Genomic DNA, 5,835 nt, shown 5'->3' on the forward strand with positions numbered 1-5,835 from the left:
TAATTTCTTCTGTGATATTAATCATAGTTTCTTCCCTCTTATGTATGTCAATCAGGTTAATTTGGCCTATCCTGGGCTGGTATTTGGAATTTAAAGCAAAGGATGGTGTCAGTAATCGGACAAGTCTGGATGCCATATTGGTATTCCTTTAATGAGGTGGGAACACAATACTCCCCTTTTCCCTTATAAGCGACCCGTGTAATGTCAATGTTGAAGGCTGTAGCTTCCAGGGTACGATTCAGATCTCTGCCTATTCTGAATCCACATAGGGCTTGCTCACTGAGGTATATGGGGTAGGGGCAGACAACTGCCTTGTCTGTTTGGTGGCTTTTGGCCAGTGTGGTACCCACCATTTTCCCTTCTTTCTCCACAGCATTAGGCAGGACATCCTTATAACTTATCCAGATTCCTTGTTTAATGATGCCTATATTTTCTACCTGAGAGACGTTTAGTCCTATCTCACCCTTAGGGACTTTTGGGAGTCCTAACACCACGCCGAAAGCCATGCTCGTGGTTCTTCCACAATTCTTATTGAACCATACTCTGGTCAGCTGTCGAAGCGGACAGCCTGATATCCCAAGGTGCATTTCCCTATTGGTCAAGTTTTTTAATTGCTCGTCACTTATCCAAGAGGGAACCGTTCTTTTCTTTGCTTGCTCAAGGTTTTCCCGTAGCTGTTCTAACATCCAACTGCCATAGATACTACACAGAATTCTATTTTGCTGTCTGGCATCGTCGTCCAATTTTCCTTTAATAATTTGGTTAATAGCTTTGACCTGCTTCACCAATATTTTAACTATTTGGATTTCAGCCTGATCTCGCTTATCATTATCATTCAGCTCACGTAGTACTTGCTTAACTTTCTGGGTCCAGATTCTGAGTTTACTATCCAAACTTTATAAATCGAGGGTGTTAACAGTGGACATTCCAGTCCCATAAACTGTTGCCACATCATTGATTAAACCTGTCTTCCTTCGGCTTCTGATTTCAGGTTCTGACTTCTTATCATCCCCTACCTCTCGTTCCAATAATATTTGGGTTAATCAGGTGTACAAACTCTTAATCTGGGTAGGACACCATTCCGGCACTTGGGTCCATGTTATATTCAGGACGACAGGCACAAGCTCATAGTGTACATTATCATACAAGACCTTACCAGAGTGTTTTCCCTGTTTTCTGTTGGTTAGCCAATTCTCTATCCAAGCTAATAAATTGCCCCTAACCCCAAGTGATCTTACCTTGTGTATTAACCTTTTGTGCGGCACCTTGTCAAATGCCTTCTGGAAGTCCAGATAAACTACATCTACAGGATCCCCATTCTCCACTTTGCTTGTTACAGCTTCGAAGAACTCTAGCAAATTAGTCAAACACGATTTACCCTTCATAAAACCATGCTGACTCTGATGGATTGCGTTTTGACTTTCTAACTGTCCTATTATTACTTCCTTAATAATGGATACAAACAATTTCCCGATGATAGATGTTAAACTAACTGGTCTATAGTTTCCTACTTTCTACCTCCTTCCCTTTTGAATAAGGGCATTATATTAACATTTTTCCAATCCACGGGAACCTTTACCGCATCCAGGGAATTTTGGAATATTATAAACAATGGATCCACTATCTCCGCTGCTGCTTCCTTTAAGACTCTAGGATGTAGGCCATCAGGCCCTGGGGACTTGTCTACCTTCAATCTCAATAGTTTGCTCTGTACTTTTTCCCCAGTGATGATGATTTTTCTAAGTTCCCCCCTTTCTATAACCTCTGCATTACCTGTTACTATTGGGATGGTACTAATGTCCTCCACCGTGAAAACACAAAATCATACTGGGAAACTTGGCCAAATCTCAAAATGTTTCTGCAAACACTCTGGAAAATTCCAGCTAAGGAGGATTCGAAAGACTCTGAGACACCACTGTAAACTCCAAGTGTTGGTAGATAACATCAGTCTGTATAACCATCGGAGAGACAGAATGAAAGCCAATGGGAAGTTGCTTTGGTCAGCAGGAATGGCATAAGAAGCAAAGTAGTGTGGATGCTAAAAATATGAAACAGAAACTTACAATGCTAGAGATACTCATCAGGTCAGGCAGCATCTGTGGAGAGAGAAACAGAGTTACCGTTTCAGATCGATAACCTACATCAGAATTGGGAAAAGTTAGACATGTAATATGTTTTAAGCAAGTGAAAGTGAGGAGGGTTGGTAAAACAAAAAAAGGGAAGATCTGTGATAAACTGGAGAGATTAAATGACAGAAGGGTTGATGGTGCAAGGCCAAATGGAGTAATAATGCGGCTCCTAAAGGGGAAAAAAAATGTGTCCAGACAGGATGTAAATGGCACAACGATGAACAACTGAAAGCAATGTAAGGGGGAAAAAAGTTGGGAAATGCAAAACCTGCGAAGAAAAAGGAAACAAAATAGGGGCAGAGATTCTAGTCTGAAATTGTTGAACTCAGTGTTGAGTCTGGAAGGTTAATTATCTGAAAAGAAAAAGAAAATGCAGGACTACAGCGAAAAAGCAGGGCAGTGGAATTAGGTGAGTTGCTCTTGCAGAGAGATGGCGCAGACACGATGGGCTGAATGGCCTCCTTCTGTGCTGTAACCATTCTATGACACTATAATTGCCTTATAGAAAGATGAGCTGCTGTTCTTCGAGCATGCATTGAGTGCCACAAGGATCAGTCCGAGGGCCTCAATTATTTACTATCTATATAAATGACTTGGAGGAGGGGGCAGAGTGTAACATTTCCAAATTTGCTGACGATACAAAAATATGTGGGAGGGCATGTTGTGATGAGGACATAAGGAAACTGCAAGGGGATACTTTCCTCAGTATTCATGGATGCATCTCATCTGGTCCTGGTGCTTTATTCACTTTAAGTACAGACAGCGTTTCTAATAATTCCTCTTTATCAATTTTAAGCCCGCCTAATGTCTGACTTACGTCATCTTTCCACACAGCCTGGACTGCATCTTCATCTTTGGTAAAGACAGATGCAAAGTATTCATTTAATACCTCAGCTATGCCCTCTGCCTCCATGTGTAAACCCCTTTCTGGTCACTAATTGGCCCCACTCCTCCTTTTACCACCCTTTTGCTACATAAATGCCAATAGAATACTTTGGGATTTCCTTTAATGCTCGCAGCCAGAGTCTTTTCATATTGTCTCTTTGCTTCTCTTATTTGCTTTTTCACTTCCCCTCTCGACATTCTATATTCAGCCTGCTTCTCAATATTATTTTCTACATGGCCTCTGTCACAAGCACACTTTTTATTCTTTATCTTAATCTCTACCTATTTTGTCATCCAGGGAGCTCTGGATTTGTTTGCCCTACTTTTCCCCTTTAAGGGAAGATACCTTGTGTTACGACCAGGTGAGAAAGGGTTCCCTTAGCCTTCACCTGGTCTTACCATAATAGGGTTTAATTTTAAACACAACGTAATTTTAGCTCCTCCTTATTGAATCGTTGTTCACTAACTTCCAATTAAAAGGCAAAGAAACTAGCCAAACAGGTTATCTTTGGTTTAAAGAAAAAAGGTTGAACTTTATTAAACTTAAACTCTAATTCGGTTCACGCCTATGGATGTGCGATGTGCCCAAGCTAGCATGCATATGCGATACACACATGCAGATGGAGATGGAAAAGAGCAGAAGAAATGAAGTGGAAAAGTTTGAGACAATGTCTGAAGATGGATTTGGTTACTGTTCTTCGAGCTCCCTGTAAAGTCATTGATTGTAGGTAGGTCTTGCTTTTCCTGGGGGCCCAGTATTCTTCTTAAACCTTGTTCGATGTAGGAGACTTTTCTCTCTTGAAGTTCATGTTAAATTAAATTAAATTATATTAAGTTCATATAAATGGAGAGAGGATCCAAAAAAGTGCATCACAGAGGGATCTGGGTGTTCTTGTGCATGAAAAACAAAAGGTTAGCAAGCAGGTGCAGCAAGTAATTAAGAAGGCAAATGGAATTTTGGCCTTTATTGCAAAGGGGTTTGAGTTTAAAAATAAGGAAGTCTTGTTACAACTGTCCAGGGTGTTGGTGAGGCCGCACCTGGAGTACTGTGGACAGTGTTGGTCCCCCTATTTAAGAAAGAATATACTGGCATTGGAGTCAGTTCAATAGAGAGTCACTAGGTTGACTCCTGGGATGAAGGGGTTGACTTATCAAGAACGGCTAAACAGGTTCGGCCTTTATTCATTAGAATAACGGGGAGTGATCTTATTGAAATGTACAAGATTCTGACGGGGCTTGACAGGGTAGATTTTGAGAAGATGGTAGTGGGAGAATCTCGAACTCGGGAGCATAGTTACAGGATAAGGGGAAACTCAGTTAAAACTGAGATGCAAAGGAATTTCTTCTCTCAGAGGGTAGTGAATGTCTGGAATTCTATATCCCAGAGAGATGTGGAGGTTAGATCAGTGAAAGCATTTAAAGAGGAGGTGGATAGATTTTTGAAATATCGGGGAGTTGAGGGCTATGAGGAGCTGGCACAAAAGAGGAGTGGAGGTCTGGGACAGATCAGCCATGATCTTATCTGATTGGCGGGCAGGCTTGAAGGGCCTAATTGCCTATTCCTGCTCCTATTTCTTATGTTCTTATGTTAAACCTGAAAGGAGGGTTAGGGGACCTGTATGGAGAGGGCGAAGTAGTTAATGGGCAGATGTTGTATGCCCTGCCCTTGCAACAAAAGGTGTATTGGGAAGGAAGTTGTTGATGGTGATTGAGGATTGGAGCAGGGTATGGCGAAGGCAACGGTCCCTTTGCAAATTTGAAAGGGGAGGCGAGGGAAATATCTGTTCAGCAGTGGCATCAAGCTGGAGATGGTTGAAATAGTGGAGGATGATCCATTGAATATAAAGTCTCATGGGGTGGAAGTTTAGTTTAGTTTAGTTTAGAGATACAGCACTGAAACAGGCCCTTCGGCCCACCGAGTCTGTGCCGACCATCAACCACCCATTTAAACTAATCCTACACTAATCCCATATTCCTACCACATCCCCACCTGTCCCTATATTTCCCTACCACCTACCTATACTAGGGGCAATTTATAATGGCCAATTAACCTATCAACCTGCAAGTCTTTGGCATGTGGGAGGAAACCGGAGCACCCGGAGGAAACCCACGCAGACACAGAGAGAACTTGCAAACTCCACACAGGCAGTACCCAGAATTGAACCCGGGTCACTGGAGCTGTGAGGCTGCGGTGCTAACCACTGCGCCACTGTGCCGCCCAAAAGAAGAAGTGGAAGGTGAGGCCAAAGAGATCCCTATAATCGTTCTGGGGGAAAGGGGTAGGCGTGAGAGTGGAAGTGTGGGAAATGACATTGGGATTAGTGCTAGAATATTACCAATTAGAATTTTAAAGGACATGTCCTTCGACTGTTGAGAGTTGATGGTGAAACCTGCAATGGCCAGATTATCCGTGTACAATTGATCACTTATGCATTTCATTGGCACAATATCATTGAGGTGCAGTACAGGAGAACTGTGTAGTCACTGTATGTTTTCTACCTATTGGATATGAGTCGACCAGCAGTAGCAGGGTGACCAATGTGCAGGTAACTGAACATTGTAACAATTCAGTAAATCTCTGATGTATCAACAACAACAAAAGAAGGCAGGAACGAATGTATTGGGTCAGTCCATGTTTTGCAGCCGATGTACAAGGGCAGATTCAGCACCATAGGGGTTTTGAGATATTATGCCATGCTACACCTAGGAACAACACCCCGAGTAAGAACCACACTGCCCAGACATCATTGGTCCAAATTTCCAAAAGTGCAAGAAAAGGTTCTTGACAAACATGAGAAGACAACGTCTATATCTGACAGAA

Source organism: Heterodontus francisci, unplaced genomic scaffold (genome assembly GCF_036365525.1).
Source record: "Heterodontus francisci isolate sHetFra1 unplaced genomic scaffold, sHetFra1.hap1 HAP1_SCAFFOLD_831, whole genome shotgun sequence".
In the NCBI taxonomy this organism is placed as follows: domain Eukaryota; kingdom Metazoa; phylum Chordata; class Chondrichthyes; order Heterodontiformes; family Heterodontidae; genus Heterodontus; species Heterodontus francisci.